The 27,880-nt window shown below is 35.1% G+C and overlaps 1 protein-coding gene across 2 annotated transcripts in view; it reads left to right on the top strand.

Annotated features, from left to right (window-relative positions):
* LOC149548452 (uncharacterized) overlaps positions 1-27,880 on the top strand; it is a 98,653-nt gene that overhangs the window by 9,897 nt on the left and 60,876 nt on the right. The window contains exon 2 of one of the 2 annotated variants that reach the window (XM_089792521.1): positions 19,762-19,888. The exons of the other annotated variant lie outside the window; for it this stretch is intronic. The gene's annotated coding sequence lies outside the window, so the exon portion shown is untranslated. The remainder of the gene's footprint in view (positions 1-19,761; positions 19,889-27,880) is intronic. 2 annotated transcript variants of the gene reach the window in all.

The raw sequence follows: 27,880 nt of genomic DNA, 5'->3' as shown, positions 1-27,880 counted from the left end.
AGGCCTCATTAAGATAAAACAATAGGCACTAAATTACATCTTTTCATAATTATATAACATTGTCGGCTCATAGTCTTTACAAATCTTTCACATGCATGACCTCGGACTTTGTGCACTTACTGATGTCATCATCATGATGTCTTCTACCTCTGTATAATTGCGCTCAACTAGATTCTATCCGTGTTAGGAGATATAACCCGATTACTAGAAACCACTTCTCGGTAACTCTATCTGTAAATTGTCTTCTGTAAGTCTTGAATAATTGTCACCAGTCTTCGACTTTCTGTATGCGCTCTTAGCCATGTCATCAGGACACTCTGTAGAACATGTCCTCGACTTCACTTAATCTCATCTTCAATCCTCAAATCGTAGGGTCTCTATCTCTATCTGTTGCTTTTTCAGTCTTCACAAAATAACCAATATGTTGACATTACTGACAAACACAGTCATGAATGCAACATGTAACCACATAAACACTCTCCCAAATGCTAGGATACTCCCCCATAGGAATATCATCAACATTCATGCTAACACATGTGTTGTGTCTTCCATTCCCACTTCAGCATGAATGTCTGTGCTGCACTTTAAGCCTTGGAATTCCTTCAACTGTCAAGCAAAGGAGAAAGGAACATGGATGACTTCTTCAGCACTGAGAAATCAAAGGCTCCCAGCTCCTCATCTTCTTCCCCCTTAATCATGACAAGGTTCATTTTCTATACCAAATTAGTCAACATTGTGAAATGTTTCTCAAGTGCTTGAAAAGAAGCCATATGAGTAGTTCCATGAAACTCAGCCCCAAAGAGAGGCAACTTCTCCAATGGACGAGTCTCCTGAGACTCAAGCAGTTTTTCTTCCCCTTTAATCATGACAAGGTTCATTTTCTATACCAAATTAGTCAACATTGTGAAATGTTTCTCAAGTGCTTGAAAAGAAGCCATATGAGTAGTTCCATGAAACTCAGCTCCAAAGAGAGGCAACTTCTCCAATGGACGAGTCTCCTAAGACTCAAGCAGCTTGTCCAAACCTCCACAGAATTGGAATCTCACAATGTAAATGGCCAATTTCATTGCAACACAAGCTTTTTAACACTAGAGTGAAGAAATTGGACAGCAACAAAAAATTCTGAATTGACTTTGTTGCACTGCTTCCATGGTTTCTTTTACAGCTGCAAGCATCACACCATCATGAATAGTAAAATCACGAGCTACGCACATCATAATTAGGGCCTCTAAAGATCATTTTTGCTTTCTGTGAAATCAAAATAAATGGGATTCCATGACAGACAGCAGAAGAAGCAAACTTCAAACGAGATGTTTGTGGTGAAAGGATTGTCAAATGAGCCAAATACTGCCTGCCACACATGACTGAGTTGGAGAAAGGCATTTTAGAGCACACCAATTGCCATGTAATGAGGAAAATAATGTGAAAGAATGGGGTACTTTTCCCAACCAAATAATGACTTTGGAGAATTAAGAAATGTTATAAAGGGGTCCTTGATGGAAATCTAAGTCCCAAAGTTTACTAAAACCTTCCCATGTGCCACATTATCATCCATAATCAAATCTTCTTTAGAATCCATAGCATAATTGACTGTGAAGTATGTCACAGAATTGACCTCTTTGTAACAATGCTCAAGGTAATGATCTTGAAGGGAGCCAAAAGTCTGCAAGGTTGCTTCTTAATAGTAACAATTTACCAATTTGCAAAACACCTTTTTTTGACTGGTTTTATGACGATCATCAAGTCTCCTTCCATGCAAATGTTTGTAGGCCACAAAGTAATCTACCCATAGGCCCAAATTGATAGCCTGTATCTTAGCTTCATTGTTAGTGTTGTCGATCTGTTTTCTGGAAACCACCTTAACAAGAGAGCCTATGCTATTGTTGATGACATGACCAGCTCTAGAAATCCCCAGATTACCCCCAGAGGCTCCATCAAAGTTGATCTTAAAAGAGCCAAATGGAAGAGGATTCCCCTTGGCCTAAGTTCTTAAAGAACTAACTGGCTGAATAATCGAAGCCTTATTATGGAGAATAAATAAATAATACCTTAATAATATGTAATTTTGAATACTTCTACTTTATTATTTATATAATTACTATCATTTTAAAACTAGTTTAAAAAAAAAAAGCATCTAAAATATACAAGCAGCCTTAACGTGAAAAGAAAAGCTTAAAGGGAAGGGCAAAAGTACAGACTACCATAAGAAACTAGGCTTAGTTGATGTCACATCCCAAGGTATTAAGCAGACCTAGGCTTAGTTGATAGAATCAATGGTGCAGATAGGTCTACGTAAGAAGGAAAATTAGAAAAGCGAAATAACAGCTCTTTTAACTTTGTTTGTTGAATCCAAAGTAGACCGTTAATAAGAAGCTATGATGCCTCTTTGGATATGACTTCAGCATTCTTCTTTTGTCCTTTATCACTTTGACTAATGATGGGGAAAAAAATCTCTTCCACCACTAAACCGCTCTCTAGGACTGGTGCTAAACCAACAATGCTTTCATCTCATAATGTATCCTCTATCATGGGCCACACCACAATGCATCAGTATGAACAAGCACCCTGTCAGTCTCCATGTCAACAAAGGCACCTATATTAGGAGAATCATTTGGGGGTAAGACAAAGAAGGGGCTGGAGGAACATTTACAAAAGAATTCATGTTTCCTTCCTGATTGATTCTTTTGCTGCAGGCTTTTTGAAAGTTATCATTTTGAACCTTATTAAGGATATTTTAGGTAGTTCCTTTAAAATTTCCCATGCTTATGGAAGAAATTGCATTTGAATGGTATATGATCATAATCAATCATTTGGGAAAAAACATTCTTTTTGTTTAAAATTAATGCACTCAAGTGGCCTATTAATAAGATCCACTTCCACAAAACTATGGGCTATTGATAAACTATTTTCTTTGGACAAATCCCTTATTATACATGTCTTGATAGCATTTCCTGCAACTCTTTTAACACTTCCTCATTCCAAAATAGAAAAGGAAGGGGAGTCTTATTTCAGTACTCAAGACAAGTTATCTTGTATTGGATCGAAATCAACTGTTTAGTGGTCTACATTTTAACCAAAGGAGCCCACGAACCAATGACCTAGTCTGGAAAATCAAGTCTTTCTCCATATAATGAGATGTTGATTGTGCCTTGAACCTTTGTCTTCTATTCTTTCCTGCCTAGCTTTCTAATGATTTGATAGAGGGGCAAACACTCGTAAAGTTGCCTACCAAAGCATGGTGAAAATCTTAGACAATCTGATCAATCGATTCCCGGCAAGGAATGTCAATGAGGAAGTGTCATATTAGCATTTAACCTTGCAAGGGTTTTCCTTTTGTTTCCCTATGAGAGCTGGAATATAGATATTCTTATTCTTAGAGGGCATTAATCCTTTGCGACCCCAACAACAGTGTCCCTGTAAGAATGGGGGGTCATGATAGTAGAATGGGAACACAAGCACAAAAGCCAATTCCAAACTACACCAATCATCATTGAAGATAAGACAAAAGATCTGAATATAGCGACCAAATATTACAGGTGTTCATGCCTAGAAAGAGAGGAAAAAAGGAAGTAAAGCCTTGGCAAAGCCAAATGGCTACCAAACCCTAGAGACCTCTCCTTCATGGCCTCATAATTGTGCCATTTTTCTATGATATAATTAATTATCTGCTACTTAATATTTTACATATAATATTACAAGTTGATATTTATATTTAACAATTACCATATCTTATATTACATATAGTTAATTATATTAAGAACTAGGCAATAACAATCCCATTATATTATATCAAAAGATTTGTTTTTGGTGTACATGAACAATGCCAATGCAAGGTGATATTCATTCAGTAATAACCAACATATTTTACTGACATAATGAGGAATTTATAAAACTGGTTGTCGTTTAAGGTAATGACGCAAATGTTTACTCTTCTATCTAATAAAAGTTATTCATAATAAATAGAATACATAATCATACCAAGTAAGGGAGTAGAAGTGTATCTTTATTTGCACATGATTTTACTACAAAAGACTAGAGTGCAAGGTCCTCTTTTTGGATTGATGTGGTTTATGATTGGATTAGTCTGTTAATGGCCCTTGTAGGCTAAGATTGAAGGTTAGAGGGTCCATGTTGGTAGTGTAAGAGGCCTATTCTTATTCTAGAGGTCAGAAGTGTTCAAGATTGCTTGTCGTTTTGTTGAGTTTGGCACACTTACTTTTTATATTGACTATTTTAGGAAAAGCTAGGGTTACTATCTTTAGTAGGGCACTTGAGCAGGCTATGATGGCAACGTGCAGTTGGTTTGATCTAGTGTTCCTAGGCTCATCGTAAGTTGTACAAGTTTTCTAGGTCCATGAACCGTGTCAAGGCAAATGGGTCATAACAACTCATTGCCATGACTTGTGCTGGCATTTGGCAATTTTGGTCAGTAAAAAACAAAAGTTGTTTTCCATTTTGTTTTCCACTTATGCCTTCTATTTTTCCCTAAAAGTCATTCTATTAGCTAGTTGTGAGAAGAAGAGAGGAAAAATGAAAGGAAAAGAAGAGTGCATAGGTTTGGAACTAGATGGGAAGAAGAGCATCAAGGAGTCCGCAAAACACATTGGGTAGGCCATATGTGGGTTGACTAGGTAGATACCGAGGCTGAGGATTTGGCTGTGGAAGAGGAGGAGGATAGAGCACGATCAGGCACCTGCCAAGCTGATGTTGAGCAAAGTAACACCTCACATGCAAATACTATGGCTTGTTAGTAATCCAAGGCCTACCTTAGACATCCTTGTAGGAGACAGACAGGCTTATTGTCCTACATTTTGTCACCACAAAATGCAAGTAATAGTACAAAACTTTTTCAAAGTAGTTTCGCATTTATCTAAGTTGAATTTGTTATTCAATTGGTTAAAATTGATCGATCAATCAACTCCAATTCACATAGCAAATTCTTTTATTGAAGGCTTTCATCAAGTCTTTTTATTTTTCTATTTGTCGAGCCTATGCATGATTTTTGAGGTCTTCATCGTCCTTTTTTTTTAGTGTGTTTGTTGGTTTTAAGTCCTTTGGTTTTGCTCAAGTCATTGCTTTTGGTTTTCCCTTCGATTTGATTTATCTTAGGGCTTAATCCGAGCTAGCAATCAAAAGATATGGCCAATTTACTGCTCAAAAAGTTGACATTTTTGATGCAACGACACAAATTAAAAATATCATGTTATATTTTTAATTTGACATTCACTTTTTGAAAAACATAACTTAAATTCTCTTTATGTTATGTTTTTAAGCTACTTTATCTCTTAAATTTTCACTTGAAGTAACTATAGTGCACTCTATGTTATATTTTTAAGTTGAGTTGCTTTTTGATTTTTCATTTAAGTGACTATATTAACTATATAGTTCAATTTAATTTTTGATATTCAAATCAAATGCTCTAGTAAATATTACTTATTAAATGATATTTACACATTATATTGTTAATATGATAATGTAAATATAATTTATGTCCCACTTAAGTAATATTTATCAAAATTAAATTGACATGTGCTTAAAAAATCACTTAAATGTGCAATGACATCTTAAAAGTAGACCTTTTTGATTTAGTTGCATGTAAACTCAACTTAAATGTGCGGTAACATTAAAAAGTTGAGCTATATATTTTATATGCATATGCATCGATTAATGAGCTTAAGAGGCTTTCTAATGAATGGTTCATAAGGCAAAACACTTGGTTAAGGTTTTGCAAATGGGGTTGCAAGCATAGTGGGTTTAACCATGGAGGGAACTCTATAGTTAAGCACGCTCGAGCTGGAGTAGTACTAGGATGGGTGACCTCCTGAGAAGTCTTGGTGCTTCACCTCTATGAGCATCACCTAGATCCAATGAGTTTTAAGTGTATTCTCATGAGAGATGGATTCATGTGTGAATCACTACTTATGATATATGGGTCAATAAGTTTGACTCAGAAACTACACAATTAAATCTTGATAGCAATATCACAGAAAACATGTATTTAACACATGCATATGCACCTAAAAGGTGCATTTTTGCCTTGAGAGAGCCCATTGCATGTTTTCAAAACATGTAATGGCCTCTAAAAGGTGCATTTGGGACTATTGTGCATATTTAAAAAATGTAATCACACAAAAAAGGTTTGTTTTGCATTCAACTTCATGCTTTTGCCCTTCCAAAACCTGTTTTTGAAGAATTTCATGACTTTGGCCTCCGAGAACCTTTTTTTTGGTGACTTCTCTTAGATTTCTCCATGGAATGACTTGAAATCTTTCCCTCAAGAGGCATTTTTGCATCCTCGTGCATTCCCATGCATTTGGCAGCCTCATTCATGCTAAAAACGTTTTGTTTCAGCCTCATTTGGAGCCACGTTTTGGACAAAAACACCCAGATTTGGGCCTTTAAAACTCACATTATTGCCAAAAGAGGGGTCGTTTTGGAGTTCTGTTTATTATAAATGACATTGGAGGGCACATGTTTGCATTCAAAAGTCAAAAATGACTTATGTAATGCCCTTTTGGAATCACGTTTTTATCAAAAGCAGGTTTTTCTTTCATCTTTTGCTAAAAACATTGGAAGTTTGAGGGATTTTAGGGCACGTTTTAAGCATTGTACATTGAAAACGCCTCATTTGCTGCCCATTATGAATTCCTCTTTCAAAGTTTGAAAAGAACCAAGTTTGTTTGAGAATTTTTCAACATTGGAGCTTCTTCCTCCTTCATTTTTGGCACACAATCATTATGTAAGTGGACATTTTCCTTCCTGCTAATTAATTTGTGCTTATCTTGCTGATTTTATGCATGTTTTAGCTTAATGATTTACACTTATTGATTTTGTTGCCATGAAAAGTGTATTTTTCCTTTTAAAATGATGAAATGGTTCATTTTCATGTTTTTGGATTTTTCCCAAACTCCAAATTCGAAATTACATGTTGAAATGGCTTGCTTGTTGACATTTTTGAGTCTTTTACCCAAGGTACATTTTTCTTTTGAAGTTTGTTTTTGCGTTTCGCATATTTGCTTTTTGGTTTGCTTCATTTTGGAGAAGTTGCAAATTCTTTCCCAAGAACTTGGTCATGTTTCATTTCACTCCATCTTCCATTTCATGCAAAAACATCATCACATTCCATTTTCATCTTTCCATGCCACAACACTTCGCATCTCATTCATCAAATGCGGTTACAAGTATTTCATCCCATCCATCATTCACATGTATATGTAATCGCATTTTCCATTTCCATTTCCGACTCATCTCATTTTCCGCATCTAATCACATGACATGATTACATGAAAATTTTTACATGTAATTGCATCTCTAAAACCCGTTTTTGACTTGAGACTTTTTTTTAAAAGGTCAAAAAATGTCATGTGCATGTATTCCCATGTACTTGGACTTATCCTTTCCTAAAGACGTCTATAAAAGCTCACTTTGCCTCAAGGCACATTGCATTCGTTCCTTCCATATACCTTACACTTCATGAGCAAAATACATGTCATTCCACTTCCCTTATCATAACGTATTTCATATGCACTTACATGTAAACTCATTCTCCATCTGCATTCGCATATCATCTTAGTTTCCATTCTTCATTACATGTTGCATATACATGTAATCCACTTTCCGTGCAATGACATCTTGAAAGCCCAAGTCACTTTTTAAAGCCAAGAGTCTTCATTCACATGCATTCCCATGCATTCCACTTTCATGTTTCAAAGCATATCCATCCTTCCAAGTCTGAATTTGGCCCCTTTCCATCCAAATACATATGCTTTCCGGTTCGTTTCCAGCCATCGTATGTGTTCCATAAGTTTCTAATCCATACTTCAAATACGCACTCCTCATGGATTCTTCATTGTAACTCAAATCTCAAAGCTTTCATGAATTCAATCTCATTGAAACTTTCATGTTGCAGCAAGTCAAGATATGTCCGGATTTCTATAAAGAATGAAGGCATCCAGTAAAGAGGGCGTGCTTCAAATCAAAGAAACGAGAATTTTTCTAGTCTCCATTTTTCAAGTGGTTGTTTGAGAACCTGAGTTCGTGATGGAATGCGCTAAGCACTTTGTTTCAAAAAAAAAAGAGGTTCAAGGTGTTGATGGAAAGTTATTATGAGTCTACATCCGAATACTATCAAGAAGGTTTTCAAAGTGTCAGAGACTCCAGAATGTGTCAATCTACAAAGGAGAATTCACAATAACTTAAGCGAGAAAAGTTTGATCACATCAAGTTTTCAAATGACAATGGTCAATTCATCAAAGAGAGTCAGAGGCTATCAAAAGATGTAACACCATGGTTACCAAGGTGAATGCAGCGGCACGAAATACCGAAACTCCCGATCCGATTAGCATCCGGGATTGCATTACCAAGCTCTTTCAGAACAATCCCTAGGATTGTTTGAATTCTTTTCCGTCTTTCTTCTTCTTCTTATTTCATGTTTGTAATTGAAGAGTATGTATTACATGAAAATGTGTAATTACATGCAATTTGAGTTGCATGTGCAATTGCATGTAACTTAATAATTTCTCTTATTAGTTAGACTGGGTCAAAGTTTGTTGAGTTGCTCCCACTTTTTCCTCCATCTTTTTCTCAACTCCTTTACCTATATAAAGGAGTGCCCCCTCTGTTGGCTCTTGATTTAACATATTTAAAATTAACCAAGAAACTAGACCAATACATCTAAGACTAGCAAATTCCTATGATGGATGCAGTTAACTGCTAATCTTGGGCCAACTATAAAGCATAACTCCTTCACTTCAGGCTCTGCGAAACCTAGGTGGGTTAATCTTGAGTTCTAATATATGGTACCATTGCAATTAAACATATAATCTGAACCTATTAACAACAGATGAAACCCTTGTGTCTTCTTATACTTATGCAATAACATAGGAATGAAATAACTACAAATCATAACCTATAAACCCATAAGCTAAGTGAGGGTTAATTCCTTTCAGTCCACTGCAAAACATGAAAAACTGAATTGATTTTGATTAATAAAGATTTGTGCAAATAACCTTCATATCAGCTTGCATTTGATTTAGTGATTAGTGTCTTATCCATTGCAACATAGAGTCACTACTAGCACGATGGCCTAACTTGATTTCCTTAAAATTAAGTTTATCAACTGAAATCCCCAAAATCCATTCTTACTAGCATCCCCTCCATACACCCAGAAACCCTATCAAATCATTATAGGATTTAATTAACTCCTTGAATTAAAAGCAACAATAGATCTGACACACAACTCATCCAAGCTGTCTTAAACTGAATGAACCTTATTCATTCAATTACAAAGTTAATAGCATATGAAGAATTAGGAGACAAAATAAGAGAACACAGATAATTCATTTTAAATCCCCTTTTGTATTTATCCTTGGAAAGACTAAATACATTAAACTGGTGATACTGAATGAAACTCAAGATATGTCACATGATCTATCATCAATTTCCATTATCTCGGAGAAACAACACATGAAATGAAAATGAAACTTGCATAAGGGTGGATGTGTGGCCTTCACTGCTAGAGCTCTGCTCAATTAGATAGGAAGTAAAACCAACAACAACTTGGTCCCACAGTTGTGAGAAATTTCTCCAAAACTGGAACCCCTACAATGAATGGGAGAAAGAAAGATATAGAAGAGGATGAATTCTTGGATCTGCTCTGCAACCGCCATGTGTCCACTTGGAAAACTTCCTCAAGAAGTTAAAAACATCTCTCTAATCTCTCCCAATAACTGGTAAATCAAATCCCCACTCATTTTGCCTTCCAAAAGCATAAAATATCTTCAGCACTTGATGGAAAAACATAATTGATTTGCAAAAGACAAAAATCTTTAAAAGGTTCCATCAAAAAGCATGCAAATTGTGAAATACTAGAGGCAAAATACATCATTATGTGCCAAATTTCGAACATAGTGAGCCAACCAAGCATATCAAGTGTATCATAATTGAATTCTGTAACTGCGTTGATGAAATCATTGCCTGCAACTGAGCATCCCACTAAAAATACAAAACCTCATGTAGCGGCTATCCCTTAAGAGTTGTGTAAAAACTAGCTTAAAAAATGGATAGCTCATCTCTTGTCGATTCCAACGGCATATTGGAGTCCATATTTCAGGCAAAAAATGCCCCCTTGGGATGCATTTGAATTTCAGGCTCCAACTATGCCCATGAATAGTTTAAAAGAAATAAAATTGAAAAATTTAAATATTTCTGTAGTTTAAACTATAGAAGATTCGTTGTTTTAAAATAAATTTTTCAATGGGAGATTGGACGCTCAAAAAATTTGAATCAAAATATGATTTTATATTATATCTCCTTATACCTCCCTTGTCCATTCACACAACACCACGTGTTGCCACACGATTGGGTCAACACAACCTCTCGACATATTTCAACTTTTCCAGGTGGTCGCCATGTCGCTTCCGGCAAGACCCTCCTGTTTTCCGGTGGCGACATGGCAACCACTAGAATCCAGTGACTTTTTTTGGCATCTCCTCTGTCCCAGTGCATTTGGTCAAGATTGACTTTGATCTCTGTGCCAACTGGCCATAGCAGGCCCCTCCTCATGCTTCACCTTTAAAAGGCGATGTCTTTCAAGACATTAAGCATGTTGAGTGGAATTGTATTTAAACTTTAAAACTCCTGCCTACCGCCCAATGTGGGATTATTCCCTATGATCTTCCTCTGTTTTTTCCTTCACCATATTTAAAAGAAACGTAGTCTCTCCTTCCATTGCCTTCCTTCCACTATCCATTTGGGGAACCTTGTTGTACAATAGGGTAAACTGAATCCAAGCATGTCAAAGATTCACTACCATTGTTCAGTTGAATACTTTTAGCAGAAGCAAGCAACCCTTGCCTATTAGAATGTTCAAAATTTTCTAGTGGAGCTCCACTTAAATAACCATTCCTAGAATCAGATAGCGCAGGTTCAGTACAAGAGTTTATACTTATGTCACTCTGGGTAATATTGTTGCCTTGCATTGTTACCAATTCTTTTTCCATAAATTGGTTACAATAGAGGCAGACATGGTCGCATCCTCAAATCTATCATTTCAATCTCCATCTAGAATTGTGTGCAAAGTGGTTCGTTTCCTTTTCTTTGGTTGAATTGTGCCAGTATCCTGAATATTCTTCATTGGATTGTAAGTTTCTGTTAAATTTGAATCAAGTTCTCTCTCACAAAAGATTGGAACATCTAAAGGAACTAATAATCCTGCTCTATTTAATCACATTGCCCTAGAGAGTTTCTCCCGCATAGTTTCAACCTGTCCAAGATTGTTAGAAGAACATAACAATGCATGAGCATGATCTTGAATTTTGTGCTTCTCCAAGATCTCAAGGTCAGTAGCTCATCATTCCCTTTTATCCTTCTCCTGCAACCTTCTCAATTTTCTTTGTTGTTTCTTACTTAATAAGAGATTTTTCTTCCTGATAATGCCGTGAAATTGCTCTTCGAGCTTTGCCCCAAAATTCAGACCCAATTACCCTGTCTTTTATCTACATCGAAATTGTTATTGTAATGGCAATAAAATGTGGGTGAGTGCAAATATGGCTTTGATCTTTTCTTCCCTGAAAATTCAGCTTGACAGGGGCATGTGTTTATTTTGGAAATTGCAGAGATTTTGCAGGTTGGTGTGTTGTGGCTTTCCCTTGATTGCGATAATCTGTAATCAAGATAGCTGGGACCTGAAACTTCGCCCTGCGCAATCAATTTCAAATATTGTCTTGCTAGGAGGTAGAGTAAACTCAAATGTGTTCTGAAAACCACGTGCTCCAAGAACACCACTCCAAGCAGGCATACCATGCCCAGGTAAAGAAGACCTCTACATAGATCCCCTACATCCACCAGGTATCCAGTCACCTCTCCCTGAAGTTAATACATTGCTCAATCATCATTGAGGACAATTTGTAAATCATCCTCACTGTCACTATCCCATTCCTCCGTCATTTGCACATCTTGATTTTGGGTGCCAACCATTTAAACTTGAGGAAAAAACATGTTCACACAAAACATATAATGATGACAACCATTATAATCCTCTCATTCATTGAAGTTGTAGTGATATTTTAGGCAATAAAACGTTGTAATAGTTGGAATCATAGCAACATCTTTTCGACATTTTCAAAAACATGAAGTAATTGTATCAATCTTGGAATCAGTCGGGCCCCAAAGTAGGTCTGGTTTAATTATTTTTAGAATTCAAACACCCGATCCTTCAAACTGATACATTGATCATCTGATACTGATCAAAATCAAACTTGACTGTTGAATCAACACTTAATTTACCTCTTTCTTGCAAACTATCAATTTCGTGCCAAGAGGTTCTTTGACTGGCCTTAAAAATTGACAAAAACAATTGACCAAGCTCTGAAATCAACAGTACTGATTCTTTGTTCTGCATACTTCTACCTTGTCAAATCTCGTCTCATGACAAATTCTTAGTCAAAAGATATTGACTGTCAAAGTTGCCCTCTCAGAATTGCCTACAAGAAAACATGTCAAAAAATCACAAAATACGTTTGGATTTGGCTTTAAAAACAGAGCAAACTGACACTTGGGGAGACAAAAACTAGGGCATTGGTTCACTGTCACGAGAAGAGTATAAATCTAGGATTAGGGCTCATGACGAATGATTGAACGCATTTGGCAAGCAGTCAAAGTAGGCTCCTCATTTGCAAACTGGAAACAATGGCAAAAAAGTGATTTTCTCAAATGGAATGGACTTGGGAAAGTGTGCAGACGGATTCGTCAAGATTTGAAAATTGGCACACTTAAAATATTTTCAAAGAAGAACACAACGGTATAATCCATTCAACCTCACCTATCACGGATCCAGAGATATGACATCACAAACAGGGTTACCGACAACTCTGCACTTCTTGACATCAGTAAAAAGTTACAAATTGCATTTGGAATCGTGTTCAAATTCTTATCAAACAGATTCGTCATAAGCTCAAAATTGAAACATAGTAAGTCCCTAACCTCTAGAATGCAATGCAAAAGGAAATTTTTCATTTTGGTCAATTGGGTCAAAGTTATGACAAGTCAAATAGGGCCTTCTAGAATTCTAAACAATTCACATCAGCATGACAACAATAAATGATCAACTTTGAGGGATTCAAAACCTAGTCAAACGGATTCGAAACGACTCGAAATCTGAAACATAGGTTCCCTGATATGGATACTAAACACTCTCAAAGTAGCGAGTCATGAAACATTACTGGGTGTGAGATATTCAGATGCAAACACGGCCTTCTATCGCTGTTTGACACTAAGATAAAAATGCAGATTTGGGCATTGCTCAAAACGAGACTTCATGGAATGACTCGGAATGGCAATTTATCTTTATGGAACAAGTGAATACACTGAATGCAAGGTGTTAGAAACATTAAACACTTCATAAGCCTCAAATGGACAGCCGGGTACATATGCATCAAAAAGCACTTATTGGGCTTGATTTCATTCAAGGGTACTCAAAATCAGTGCTTCAATTTTGAGTCCCAACACCCTCATTGTAAAAATCATCTTTTGTTGTAGGCAAGAAAGCTCTGCCAAACTTGTGCAAGAATAACTTTGATTGATTAGTAATTTGGGAGAAAAGTGAATAAAAGAAGCAATTGGATTCGAAGCTTTGACTAGAAGCAATTGTGATAGAGAAAATTAGAAGCTTCGACTGTAATTTGTGCCTATTGTCTTTGATTCATATTATTATTGTGTGTTCAATAATAGAGCATAGTGATTTAAGAAGCAGTCGGAGCCAAAGCTTTGAATGAGAGCAGTTGTGGCAATACATAGACTAGGAGCTTTAACTGTAGCTTGTATCACCATCTCAAATTCAAAAAAATAAGTTAGAATTTCCTACTTTTGGAAGTCTTTGTGCCCCAATGGTAGAGGTTTTTCTTATAGGATAGGTTAAAACAGGACTTAGAGCCAAATTGGCATGCTTTCAACTAGCCTTTGAGTTAGTGTTGGTTTATCGGTATCATCGTTTACAACTTTAAGATAGAAGTGTAGTTTGAGGTTTCATCTTGCCCATTACTTGTTCCTTGGGTAAGTGGATTTTTTCCTAAAAGCTAAGAGGAAAGAATATTGGTAACACCCCTTACAAAATCTCTCAACTTCTTGCTTACCTTGAGTTCACGTAAGGTAAGGTCGGAGAGACTGTCACACGCTGCGACTGATCATCCTATTTTGCAACTGGATTTTACCCAAAACTGTCGGTTGCAAAATATCCACCCAACAAGATTACTCTAAGGCTAAGGTTGAGGCTGAGGCTAAGCTAGAGCCTGAGCCATAGACTTATTTTTGTTTACACATATGTTTGGGAACATTTGATGTCACAGATTTCTTGGATTTTACATACATTTGACAATATTTGTAATTCACCTACATTTTATGTTTGTACTTATGTGATGGATGTATGTTTATGTATGTGATCAAATTAGCTTCTATTCGATGATGTTATAGTGTCTTTAAGCTTTATTCAATAATGGGTGCATGAAACAAGTTTTAAATTGTAAAAATCTCTAAATTTCAAGGTTTTTTTTTTCATTTTTCTAAGTTGTTGCCGAATCATAGTCGGGTCACAAGTTGAGACAACCTTGCCAAGTCCGTGTTTGGGAACTATGGTCGGTGATCATATAAGGAGGGATTTACTAGTTATAGTAAGTGAGTGGTTGATAGAGAGGTACCCTTACTATTTAGTAGCAGTTGGGTGCACAGTGGACACAATGGTTGGCTTCTAGGTTTAGAAAAAAATCAAGAAATAATGATTATTTACAAAGTTATGTAATTATTAATAAAGTGACTACTTTATTATAAAGTGCAATTATACTATAAGGTATCAAAAGTCACTTTATGGGCAATGGGGATATGACCCTCATTCAAGTGATTTTTATTTTGCATTAATTAGTTATAACTTGGAGGCTAATTTTTAAATATTCTAATAGTCATGTGCACATATGTAACACCTGAGCAAGCTCTGATGGCAATGCACAGTTGGTTTGATCAAATAATGAGGGATTTAGTAGTTATAGTAAGTCAGTTGTTGATAGAGAGGGACCCTTACTATTTTAGTAAGGTAGTTGGGTGCATAGTGGACACAATGGTTGGCTTCCAAGTTTAGCCATATTCAAGAAAAAATGATTACTTGCAGAGTTATGTAATAATTAATAAAATGACTATTATAAAGTGCAATTATAATATAAGGTGTTAAAAATCACTTTATGTGCAATGCGGATGGGGCTATGACCCTCATTTACGTGATTTTAGAAGTGCATTAACTAGTTATAACTTGGAGGCTAAATTTGATTTTTTTTTTTAACAAAGTCGTGTACAATCATTTAATATTTATTTTAAATGATATTAAATGATTAAGAAGTCTTTAGAAGGGATTGACTAGCTTTGATCATTTTCAACACTTGGCTTTGTCCTTTGGCATTTTGAGAGATGAGACCTAGGGTTTGTTGCAAATTGGTTTGAAGAGTGTGGGATCTCTTTGATCAATCTTTCCAAGGGTGTAAAAGATCATTGGAGGTTTTCTAATTGGTGGCTTATCACAGAAGTCACTTTGGGCTTGATTGGAGTTGTTCTATTAACATTTTCATAGGTTAAGCATTATTAAATTTCTTTGTTGTTGGTTGTGTCTTCTTCATTGGTACGTTGAAATTATTAGTGTGCAGATTGGAAGTGATAATCTATAGAAAATTTCAACGGTTAGATGATTCAATTGCTGTCATATATTGGATGTTTTTTGATGATATTCTTTATGTTGTATGATTTCTGCTAACTTTATTCTTCATTCTGGCAACAATGAACGGCAAAGCATTTCAGTGCAAGGGCACCTTATGAAGACTCATCCATACTCTAATGTTGTTTCCATTGTTCATGTTGTAATTGTTAGTTTTAGTGATCTCTAATAGATAAAACTATTACATTAGATATGAATTAACAATAGATATTCTTACTTGAATAACTGCAGTGCAGATTTGTTCTTGAAATGATGAATGATCTCTAGTTGCAGGATATCCTTCAATGTATATCACTGATAACACAGGCTGTAGAATGAATATGGTGATGGTCTTCTAAATCAAATCGAAGAGGAGAATGCTGAGAATATATTTGCAAGGTTAATGTGTAGATCATTGGGTCTATGATGCCTTGGATTGATGACATTCCCATCGATCTGCAGTTTGTTTATATAGATATGCAAAGGGTCATGCCCCATAGAGTCATGACTATGTGGCCTTTGGCCACGTAGGGTCATGCCTCTACGGAGGCACAACTAACCAATGGTTAGTTTAAACTAAATCAACACATGACTCCCGATGGCATATAATTTGAACATGTTCAGATGTCTACCAATAATCTGAAGATAATACTGCCTGCCCATAATATATGTTAAGACAATCATTCAAACATATATATATATATATATATATATATATATATATATATATATATATATATATATATATATATATATATTATCGGAAGGACCTGTTACAGATTTGCATGTCTTAATAAACAGAATTTTCATAACATCATTACTTCTACTAATGCTAAACATTAACAGTCCCTTTTAGCAAGGGAGACGTAATACACATTTAGAATTCAGCATAGAATATCTGAACACTTTATCTAATCTTAACACTTTGAAATAGTGACTAGTCAAATAATTAAAATCACCATGTTATGAACACTATCATAACATATATTATGATCTCTAATTGTCCAAAACAATATCTAGAGTAATCATAACGAATACGTTATCTATGATCTCTAATTGTCTGAAACAATAGCTAGAGATGTCCATGATAATAGGCCTATCATTTGCAAGATCGTCACCTTACAAATGATTACCTTCTGAATATATATGTCCATGAAAGATCGTCACCTTTCATTACATATCTGATGCAACTAAACAACAGTAGAAGCATACACTCACATGAATTGAAAACTTAAATTCAATATTCAATATTACAATTTCATCATACCAAGTTTTGCTTTGAAGTATTTCAACTTCACTTTAGCAAGAGGCTTAGTAAAGATATTTGTTGTTTGCTCATTAGTACTGATGTACTCCAGTTGAATGATTCCTCGATCCACCATATCTCTAATGTAGTGGTAAGGAATTTCAATATGTTTGGAACGATTGTGAAAAACTAGATTAGCTGAAAGCTTCATGCAACTTTGATTATCACAATGAATCACAATGGGCATCAAAGGTCTTTTGAACAAATCTACTAACAACTTCCATAGCCATACTACTTCTCTAGTACTCAAGGAAGATGCAATATATTCAGCTTCGGTAGAACTTAATGCAACTAAAGACTGTTTTCTGCTGAACCAAGAAACCATACCAGATCCTAGGCTGAAGCAACATTCGGAAGTACTCTTACGATTTGTAGGACTACTTGCCCAATTGGAATCAGAATATCCATGAAGTTCGATGTTGACTTTATCATATTTTCCATGCCAATAGTACTCTTTAGATATCTCAAAATGTATTCAGCTGCATGTAGATGTATCTTCTTTGATGCGCACATAAACTGACTCAAGGTGTTAGTAGCATAACATATGTCCGGACGAGTATTCACCAAATACATTAAAGATCCAATTATCTGCCTGTAGTAAGTAGAACCTGTAGGTTTTGATTTGATCATATCATCCTTCAACTTGTTTAGATTGACTTCCATAGGAGTCGAAGCTAGTTTACATTCCATCATTCCAAATTTTGTTAAAATGTTGACTGTATATTTTCCTTGATTCAGAAAAATGTAGTTATCCTGTTGCTAGACTTCCAATCCAAGAAAGTAGTGGACCTAAATCCTTCATTTCAAACTCTGCTGTGAATTCTTGTTTGTATTTCTTTATAAGATGTATCTCACTTGTGGTTAACAAATTATCAACATATAACACAAGAATAATCATATTATCACCATTTATTTTGAAGTATAAGTTAGGATCAGCTTTATTTTTAGAATATCTTAACTTCATTACATAGTTGTCTATCCTTTCATACCATGCTATGGGAGCCTGTTTGAGACCATATAGAGCTTTCTTTCATTTACAAACATGAGTTTTGTTGTCATGAGTATTGAATCCTTTTAGTTGCTTGATATAGACTTCTTCAATTTTGCCATTTAGGAATGTTGTTTTGACATCCATTTGATGAACCTTCCATCCCTTGGATGCTGCGATAGCCAACATTGTTCTAACTGAAGTATATCTAGCAACTGGTGCAAATGTTTCTTCATAATCGATACCTTCTTTCTGTGAGAAACCTCGTGCTACAAATCTGGCTTTGTACTTTTCAATGTTGCCATCAGATGCATGCTTAATTTTAAACAAGTATTTAGAAGAAACAACTTATTTGTTTTTAGGTCTTGGTACAACATCCCATACATCATTTTATAGTATGGAGTTATATTCTTCAATCATTGCTTCTTTCCAAGACTTATTTGAAAGTGCTTCTTTAACATTTGAAGGTTCAATTTTTATAAGTTCAGTTAATAATGCAACATAACTGTTAGGAATAAGGTGTCTCAACCTTGTATAATTCCTATTCTTATTATTTGTTTTGTAAAATGTATTTCTTGCAAATAATGTTGATGTGTCGACATCTTGAATTGTGTGTAAGGAGATCATGACTAAAACGGTTATGACGGATTCCTATGACACGTAAGAGCTATGTTAGGAAGATTCAGTGACAGGTGAAGACATGTGGCAACTAAGATATTTGAGTACTGTACACTCTACCCCAATAGTGGGAAAATTTTTTAGGTTTCCTATTTTCTCGGAGAATTGTAAAACCCTAATACGGTTTACCTTTTGGGAGTAGCCCTAATGTGAAGCACATGTTATAAGCGTTTTTAGGGTTGCGAAGAGATGCGATGCAAAAAGGGTGTATTGTTGGTACTGCGAGTAGCTACTGGAGTCTTCTGTTGTTGATGTTGAACTTGCACTGCAAATGTATTGTAACCTTGTGTTGAAGATAATACATTGTGCAGGTTCTGAAGGGGTGGGGTTGTTTTACCAAAAGGTTTTTCCCCACCGTCAAATCCTTGTGTTATGTGTTCCTTTCTCTGTCTATTTTCTGTATGCATGGTTGGCTACAATATTGTTGTTTACATGATATTGAATCTGTAAGTGTAGAAGATTTTAATAGGATTTGCATCATACTTTCTTTATGAGATTAGTGTAGGAAGCTATTTCCGCACCTAAGTTTCCTTACAATAACATGATTGATTTTTCGTTCTTTTACTTACTCAAATCACTTCATTAGGTTCAACTTGATTTTCTTCTATCATTTTCCTAGCTCAAAGTGGCCTCTTTTTATTGTTGACATTTTCAAAACCTTCATGATTAGATGTAGTGGTAGAGGGTGGTTCAATATCATTCTCCCTCTTAATTTCTACTTGATGATTTTCATCTACTTTAGGAATAGATTCAATAACAGATTCATCACTGTTTCTAGAAATATTAAAGGCGATATCTTTTTCAAATTTCACATCTTTACTAATCTCAATTGTTCTTTGACCTAGAATGAAGACCTTGTAGCCTTTTGTTGTTTCACTATATCCAATGAGTATTCCCTTCTTTCTGGATGTTTCTAGTTTTGTTCTTTTCTCTTTAAAAATGTGGATATAAATAGGACATTCAAATATTCTTAGATGACTTAGATCTAGTTTAATGCTCATAAGTACTTCTTCAGGAGTGGTGTTCTCTAATACTGAGTGTGGACATCTGTTTTGAATGTAGACTGCAGTGTTAGACGCTTCAATCCAGAAGGAAGTATAAAGGTTTTGATCGTGCATCATTGCTCTGGCTGATTCGACAATTGATCTATTTTTACATTCAACAACTCCATTCTATTGAGGATTATATGGTATAGAAAACTCCCTCTTAATCCCAACAGCAATGCAAAAGTTTTTGAACTTTGAACTCTTTGAATTTTGATAATACTTTAGCTGATTCTTTCTGTTTCAAAAAGTAGATCCAAGTTCTTCTAGAGTAATCATCAATAGAAATTACATAAAAAAGGCACCCGTTAAGAGAATGTACAGACATAGGACCGCAAGGGTCAGTATGAATTAGTTGAAGAATGGATTTTGATTTGTGAACACTTTTAGGAAATGATTGTTTTTGCCTAAAGCACATCCTTTGCAAATACTTAAGTGATCAGTTTTGAGACTAGGTAAACCTTTTACACTCTTTCCTATGGATGATGATGCACGATAGTGAAGGTGACTTAGCCTCCTATGCCAAATTTCGGTTGAATTTGATGTTTCATGACTAAGAGCTAGATTTTGATTATTACAAAGTTTATATATTCCATCTCTAAATCCAATGGAAATGGCTTTCTTGATATTAGAGTTCTTTGGCCAAAATAGAACTCTGTCCTCTTGGAAAGTGATTCTGAATCGTTGATCAGCAAGACCAAAAATAGAGACTAGGTTTCTTTTTATTCCAAGTACATATAAACTTTTTTGAGTTGGAGAGTAATTCCTGAATTTAGGTAAATTGAACAGGAACCAATGCCTTTGATAGGATGAGTAGAGTTATCTCCAATGGTAACTTCTTCTGAGGAGTGTTTTTGAGAAAGTCTCAAATTTGTCTTTAAAACCAGTGATGTGTCGAGATGCTCCACTGTCTATGATCCAAGTGTTGTTGTTTGAGTTTAATTCACTTGAAAGGGCTAAGTAAAAAGCATAGTTTTCTTTTTCTTCGTTCTCTACTTCCAATCCTTTGATTTTTGCTAAGGCTGCTTGAATTCTTTTCTTTTCAGGGCAGAAGTTATGGGAGTGACCAATTTTATCACATTTGAAACATCTAACTTTGGACCAATCACGTTTCTTATATGATTTGTCAGTTTCCCTTCTATTATGTTTGAATTTTCTTTTCTTGTTTGAATTTACATAAAGTGCTTGAATGTCTCTCTCTTGATTTATACTTAGTCCTCTTGAGATTAATCTTGATTCTTCTTGTGTGCATTCATTGTTTAGTAAATCATATTTAGGAAGTTCGAGGTCGAGAGCTTAAACCTCGAATGAATGTTTCCCAAGATAGAGGAAGACCTCTTAGTGCTATCATGCTTAGTTCTTTGTCATCAACTTCCATTCTTGCAAGTTTATCTTTTAATTCAGAAATCCTTAGAAAGTAGGATAGAATAGATTCTCCATTTTTAATCGTTATATATAGTATATTTTGTTTTAGGGTTAATAATCTGCTAGTATTGTTGATTTCAAATGTATCTCTTATAGAAGAGAACATCTCAAATGCAATCTTGAGACTGGATATGGATGGAAGAATATGATCTTTTACAGAATCTTATTGTGTCTTTTCCATGTTACTTTCTTTGGATCATTTTCAGGCATAGATATATTTGTTTCGATATACTCCTCTAATTCCATTTCTCTTAATATTGTCATGACCCAAATTTTCCATGATGAAAAATTTGATGCACCCTAAAGCCTATCTTCTAGCCTTACATCACCATTTTGATTTAAGAATATAATTTAACTTTTATAAATCTGTGACTTTAGATTTTAATTCTGAGTAATAGATTTTCTTATTAGAATGACTCTGATACCATGTTAGTTTTAGTGATCTCTGATAGATAAAACTATTACAACAGATATGAATAACAACTGCAGTGCAGATTTGTTCTTGAAATGATGAATGATCTCTAGTTGCAGGATATCCTTCAATGTACATCGCTGATAACACAGACTGTAGAATGAATATGGTGATGGTCTTCTAAATCAAATTGAAGAGGAGAATGCTGAGAATATATTCTGCAAGGTTAATGTGTAGATCGTTGGGTCTGTGATGCCTTGGATTGATGACACTCCCATCGATCTGCACTTTGTTTATATAGATATTCAAAGGGTCATGCCCCGTAGAGTCATGATGCTACATGGCCTTTGGCCATGTAGGGTCATGCCTCTACGGAGGCACAACTAACTAATAGTTTAAACTAAATCAACACATGACTCTTGATGGCATATAATCTGAACATGTTAAGATGTCCGCCGATAATCTGAAGATAATACTGCCTGCCGATAATATATGTTAAGACAATCATTCAAACATATATATATATATATATATATATATATATATATATATATATATATATATATATATATATAAGTAACATCAATAAATATTATTGGAAGAACCTGTTATAGACTTGCATATGTCTTAATAAACAGAATTTTCATAACATCATTACGTCTATTGATGCTTAACATTAACAGTAATAAGGTCCCATGGGCCATTTTGAATCATTATGTAATGCTTTGGAATCATTTTGTAAGGCAAATAAGCCATATTGTTATTGTAAGAGCAATTACGACCTAGTAGGTTTAAATTGGTCAAATTGGTCAAACAAGTAGGAAAAAGGTAGAATTGGTGTTTTTGAGTCCTTTTGGCCATGTATGACACAAATTTGATGTAATGATGTTCATCTTATGGTTAGGAGTGCAAGTTGTCAAAAATGCAAAGTTGTCGAAAAGTTGCATTGCAATTTTTGCAAGTTTGATCCTAAAGGCTAGGTAGGTTCAAAAATTGGTTAGAATTGATTCCAACTATTGTGAAATGTCATTAACTGTCTCATAGGGGTCAAGGCATACAAGGTTGATGTAATTTTGAATTGAATTGAAGTGATTGTCCTGAAAATTTAATGTTTTTTCGCAATTTCCTTGTGTACAAATTGGGAAGTCTCATCAAAGCACATGTTTGTTTAGAGTAATGAGTTAACTTTCATTTGCACTTGGGTTGGAGAGTTTTGGTAAAGATTGAAGTAAGTTAGAGCCATTTTTGTAAAGATTACTCTAAAGCCCTTCTTAATCTAGGTTTTGAAGATATGTTCATAGAAACTTGGCATTCCACTAGCCAGATTGGCCAAATCTTTGGGGAATGTTAGGTTATAATAGGTAATTTAGAATGCAAGTTGTTTTACGATGCTCCCTTAAAATGGTGAATTTTGGTTTGGTGCCCTAGGCCTGTCATCCATTGTGTGACAGGTCACGAAGGTAAAGAATTGGTTTGCAGAGATAGAAACCAAGGGATTAGGTGCCAATTAATGGTCGATTTGGTGATTTTTTATGCTTGGACATAGGTGTATCATGTGTCAATTGTGAGGAGATAACTAATTGCTTAGTAGTTGCTTTGTACATCATACATATTAGCCCTTTTAGGCTTGTATGAATAGTGGGTATTTGACCTAGTCAATGGTGGAACCCAGTCTAAAGTTGGGGTATGTCTGTTAACTAGAAAATGTGTATCTGAAGTTTCTATTAGATTAGGTCCTTGTTTGGAAGTTTCAAAAGTTAGATGAGACCTCAAATAGGGCTACAAGGAAACTAGTACTCTTACAAAGAAAATGCCCCTAATGGTGTTGTGGGTCTTTTATACTAAATCCCTTGGTTTGTTTTGGTTTCCTAAATTCAATGAAGGAGCCTTAAGGGCCTAACCACTCTCTACAGAAACATTGTAGTGTGATCCTTGTGTAGCAAGGGTTAATACAAGGAACTCTTTATGTGTACAAGGGAACTTGATGTGAGAAGTTGTATCATTAGAGAAGTTTGGAATTTTTGAGTTTCAAATGGGGTCAAGGAAGATTTGTCCAAGGCCAAGTACTTGTGTATCAAACTATTGAAGAAACCCTTAAAGAGGTCACGGACTTGAGGTGTGTGTTTAGTCCTAAGGGTTTGATAAGGAGAGTTTTTTCTTGCATTGGTAAACCCTCTGCATTAGGTTTCAAGGCATATCTTACATGCAAGTTCATGAATTGTAACTCCTAAATTTTCTAGGCACCATTGATTTAGATAATAGGATATATTTTATGAACTAGGTTGTCAATATTTTGTGAAAATGCTAAGTATCTAAGCTGATATAAAAATTTGGAATTTTTTGTTGTATAACCTTGTGTAAAAATAGTGGAAGTTCTAAAACAACCACAATGATAGATCGATCGTAATTTGTAGCTTACATATGATTCACTTTCACGGAAAAGTAGGCCTATAATCCACATGACTGATCTTTATGACAGTAGTTTTTGACTTGAGCATAATGATGATTTGCTAGTCATGGCGAGTTTAGGAAGTGTTATGGGAGTGATCTTGAGTATTGGCGCACATGATACTAGTGTCAAGCATGAGGATTGCATGGAAATTTTGTCCCATAATAGTTCTGATTTACATGACAGCAGTAAAGAAACTTTGCATCGGCAAGAGGCAGCAATTTTAATACATGTGCAGGATTGTACCAGTGAGTTGTCACATCAAGGTACTCAAGAATCAGGTTCTAATGATATATTGTACGTTGAGAATTCATGTCTTGATGAGTCTGATTTCTCAAATCAGACGACCTTAGAAAATAAGTTAGGAAATTCATTTAGTGGGATTGAATACCAGGGTCGTGATATGGATGGACATGCAGTTACATAGGGAGCGGAAGTGTGTGAAGATACTGTTATATCAGCTGCTTCTACTTTGTCAGTTGAGCCATCCTTTGAGGTACATAGAAGCAGTACCTTAGTTGTTGATGCATGCATAGTTGATTGCACACACGATGTTTCTTATCATGAGGTGAGTGATGTGGATGCAATGTCATATCATAGTGCAAACTTTAATTCAAAGAGCTTGCATTGGAGACACAAGTTTCAAAGTCCTTATCATTGTTTGGACAACTTAAGGTTAACGACAACATGATAGCCACAACCATAGAGCATTTTGATGTTGCTCATCAGATGTCGGCCACGTTTGGTTGGGGTACTCATATGTTAGATGAACATAGTGATACATATGGGTGATGCATCAGTAGAGAGCAATAGAGAACCACATGTTGCACTAGGTTCTTTTGAGGTTAGTCCATTGATGGGTGATGCAAGGCAAATTTTTGGTAGATTTTGTAATGTAGAGGTGGATTCATCAATGATTTGTGTTACAATTCATGACACTGCTCCTTCTGCTTCACAAAACATATGTAGAGTATTATCTAGTTGAGAGTTTGGCTCTCATTTCGATTTGTTTCCCTTCCTTGGAAGCAAATCAGTCATTTCATCCCATGACTATGATGGTCAATCATTGACCCAAGTTGGAGCTTTTTATCATGATTGCATAGGGAGGAGTACTCATCACTTCTTTCCAGATCCACAATTGGAGAATTTGATGATGTATCTATGTGGATTGGCCACAAGGTTGTGGGATGGGTACTCACTATCTTCATTTGATGGAAGTAGTAGTTGCAGTTATTCGACTCCATCAATGGTGGGGAATCACTTGTAGAACCAACACATCCATGGGATTCTAGCAGAGTTTGGAGATAGTTGTAGTGTTGCAAATACCTTCAAGATTTGTATCTCTACATAGTAGATGGATGTGAGTTCAATTTGTTTTAGGACACACAAGGCTAGTACTGCAGTTTAGGCAAGTCCCATTGGTTGGCTTCACCACTTTTGGCATGGTGAAGTTGAGATCAGCATTGAGCAATATAAGTCAGAGGATGTTCTTCTTGTAAATCTTCTATATAGAGTTTGGGATCCTTCCAATGCATCAAGATTTCAAACAAGGCTTGCAGAGGATTTTTTGGTTGTGTACATGTTGCAGAGTACATACGGTTTTATGTTTTACACTCATGTGCATGACCTCTATGCATTTCAGTGGCGATGTGTTTGATGGCATATGTGTTCAATAGTGTTAAGAAAGTTAACAGTTAGAGTATTGAAACATCTGCCTTAAACTAGTAATACACACACACACACACACAAACAATTTATAGTGCAATATTTTTAATATTGTTTTATCTGTTTAACCTTATGCAATCGGGTGGTTAATTTATACTATATCTAACTAGTATCTTATTGCCGATTATCATTATATCGACAGACCATTAATCAATATTGAAACGCCATCTCCGATTTAATATCGGGTGGCTTCACTACATTAATTGTCATTGCTATCGGGTTTAACCAATGACTAATGTAATACTGTTTAATGTTAATTATAATTGTTATGAATCGATATATACATGTTGGGACATGAACGTATAGGGTCATGACTCTATTATGTCATGTTTCAACATATATATATTATTCTCAATCTAATTCTGCAGATCATATCAATAAAAATTGGCATACTGATCTCAGATAAAGATATTATATTTTACAACAAGTACATTAAAGTTTATCAAAAGGAAGACACCAGTCTGCTATATTTTAGAATACATATCAAACACTTTGGTAAGTCTACACCAAATATGATCTAATAAAATTTATATGGTATTAGAGCCTACTTGGTAGAGAAACTATCAAAAGTGCTGCAAATATGTCAAATAATGTAAGAGTAGAAGACAGACTCGAAGGTGCTGTAAATTTCTTTTCATGAAAAAATTGGATTACCACAATCCTTGACGAACTAGAACTAGAATTATTTATTGAATCTAATAATTCAATTCCTGAAAATGAAACGGAAAAAAATCACTTGGAGAAGGCGAAACAATAAAGCCAAGAAAATCATAATAGACTCCGTAAAGGATCACATTTTTCCTTCCATTTCAAATCTGAAGAAAGCCTTTGAAATATTCACAACAATAAAAAATGCATTTGAAATAAACAAATCAAGCAAATTGATCACTTTGAAGAATCAATTGATGAATACTACAATGAATAAGGGAGAATCAATCTCATCTTATTTTGGAAGGATCTCTGAAATTAAGAATCACTTAAATTCCATTGGAAACAAAGTAGAAGATCAAGAACTCTCTATATTAGCACTTAGAGGATTACCACTATCATGGGAAGCATTCATTCAAGTTGTTAGTAGACCTTCAATTCCTTCATTTGATCAACTAAAAACTGATTGTACATCAGAAGAGTCAAGATTAATTTCTAGAGGTATTGTATCAAATCAAGAGGGAGAAAATCAAGCTCTTTTCTTAGCTCGAAATCATCAAGGAAAGAAAAGGAAATTTAAAGGAAAGAAACATGATTATAAGAAAAACTATAATAAGTTCAACAATACTAATCTCTCTTAAGTTAAATGCTATAAATGTGAGAAATTTGAACATGTCTTGAGCAAATGTCCTGAAAGGGAAAGAATCTTAGCCTCATTAGCTGAAAGTAAGAAAGATGAAAATCTAGTTTTGTACTGTGCTTTATCAAGTGAGATAAACTCTAATTAAAGTGTGTGGATAATAGATAGTGGCGCTTCCCGATATATAACAAGATTCAGGGATAAATTTGAAACATTTGAAAATTACAAATCTGAAGGAGTTACTATTGGAGACAACTCCATTCATCCAGTCAAAGGCATTGGGACCTGCTCTATTCAATTAAGGACTGGAGTTACATTAAAGTTGAAAGATGTTCTATTTGTACTTGGAATAAAAAGAAACCTAATCTCAATCTCTGGATTAACGAATGAAGGTTTTCAAGTTACATTCAACGAAGATAAAGTCTTGTACTAGCCTAAAAACACAAGTCTTAAAAATGCTATCACTATCAAGACTAGAGATGGGACCTTATATAAACTATGTAATATTCAAAACCAAGCTTTTAATTATGAAATAACAAATTCTAATGAAATATGGCATAGAAGACTTGGGCATATTGGTTTCAGTTCACTACCAAAGATAGGCAAAATCACCTCTGGAATTCCAAACCTAAATTCTACTCATACAAGTATATGTAAAGGTTGTGCCCTAGGGAAGAACATTAAAAAACCTTTCCCTATTAGTGAACACAAGTTTAAATCAATTCTAGAACTAATTCACTCTGATCCATGTGGGCCCATGCCAACTCTCTCCCTAGGAGGTTACTCCTATTACATAACCTTCATCGATGATTACTCTAGGAAGACTTGGATTTTCTTTT

The sequence above is a fragment of the Cupressus sempervirens genome, chromosome 7 (assembly GCF_028749045.1).
Source record: "Cupressus sempervirens isolate cs-2001-9-10 chromosome 7, ASM2874904v1, whole genome shotgun sequence".
NCBI lineage: Eukaryota > Viridiplantae > Streptophyta > Pinopsida > Cupressales > Cupressaceae > Cupressus > Cupressus sempervirens.
The sequence above is the reverse complement of the archived record's forward strand: the minus strand, read 5'-3'. Positions and strand labels throughout refer to the sequence as shown.